This window comes from Esox lucius, chromosome 17 (genome assembly GCF_011004845.1).
Source record: "Esox lucius isolate fEsoLuc1 chromosome 17, fEsoLuc1.pri, whole genome shotgun sequence".
In the NCBI taxonomy this organism is placed as follows: Eukaryota; Metazoa; Chordata; class Actinopteri; order Esociformes; family Esocidae; genus Esox; species Esox lucius.
This window is the reverse complement of record NC_047585.1, coordinates 32774825-32776512: the sequence shown is the minus strand read 5'-3', so window position 1 is coordinate 32776512 and position 1688 is coordinate 32774825.

Here is a 1688-nt window from a genome sequence, read left to right as displayed (position 1 = left end):
CATGGAGTGGTAATGTTTTATTTTATAAGATCACAATCAGTGAATTACAAAGTGTTTATTTCGTGAAAATAAAAAGACAATTTATTTCCCTGACCCTCCATTTGCTCTTGAAATCCTTGGTCTGATCATTGCATTATTATATTTATTTATTGTTCTATATTTGAGTAATTTATTAAATACAGGGATTTAATTTTAAGATACCTTGGTGGGACTACCCCACAACCAAGCAGTAAGGCCATTTTATTATGATTAGGCTATCAGCAGTCAGTGCTAGAAATGGGGAAAAAGTAAACAAATTTGAACATATTATGTACAGAGACCTGATATTCTAATAAGATGTTCTCTACTGTTGACCCTATACCAAGATGATTGGTGTATAACAATTAAATGATTAAAATCACAAGTTAAAGCACCATCCCACCCAAACAGGCTGACATTCCAGAGGTTATATATTTTTTTTTCTCTCAGCAAAAATTCATATTAGTAACTACAAACTTCTGAAGCTTATCTAATATGACACTCATTTGCACCAGGTACAGCATTTGAGTAGTCATTTTCAAATTAAACAGCTCAGCTAGCCTATGCAAAGTGCCCATTAGTTGACAACAGCTAGCCAACGCAATAGCTAGCCCATGTTCAATAGATGTAACTAGAATTTCAAGTGGATGGTTAACATAAATATGAACACCAAGTGTCGGTCCTATGTTTTATGTGTTGAAATTCACAGAAATATCCCCCACACAAAACTATTATTTCACTAGAATCAAATGGGTTTACATGCCTTTTAGTGATTGTTTCTCCTTTACCAAGATAATGCCTCCACCTGACAGGTGTGGCATGTGATAGAATAACTGGAGCTCTTTCCCTTTACCCTTGATTGACATCATAACACTGGGCATATCAAGAAGTTGATTAAACAGCATTCTCACTATGCAGGTGCATTTTTTGCTGGGGTCAATTCATGGCCACTCTGCTGTTATACAATACAATACCACAGATGTCTCAAGTGTGCAATTGGCATGATGTAGTTTGGTGCCATAACTGACTTCAGCTAGCAGATGTTCACCTTTGATAGCCACGGGCCAACTGGAGAGATGTGCTTTTCCCAATATCTCTTGTTTTGTTCTTATTGTTATTGACAAGTCAGTTCGAATGACAGGCTAGGGAGATATATACACTGAACAAAATTATAAACGCAACACTTTTGTTTTTACCCCCATTTATCATGAGCTGAACTCAAGATCTAAGACTTTCTCTATGTACACATAAGGCCTATTTCTTTCAAATATTGTTCACAAATCTGTCTAAATCTGTGTTAGTGAGCACTTCTCCTTTGCAGAGATAATCCATCCACCTCACAGTTGTGGCATATCAAGATGCTGATTAGACAGCATGAGTATTGCACAGGTGTGCCTTAGGCTGGCCACAATAAAAGGCCACTCTAAAATGTGCAGTTTCACTGTATTAGGGGGGTCCGAAAACCAGTCAGTAGCTGGTGTGACCACCATTTGCTTCACGCAGTGCCTGTGGAATGTTGGTCCACTCTTCAATGGCTGTGCGAAGTTGCTGGATATTGGCAGGACCTGGAACACGCTGTCGTATTCGCCGATCCAGAATATCCCAAACATGCTCAAGGGGTGAAACGCCTTTGGAGACGGCTTATGGTAGAGAAATGAACATTTAATTCA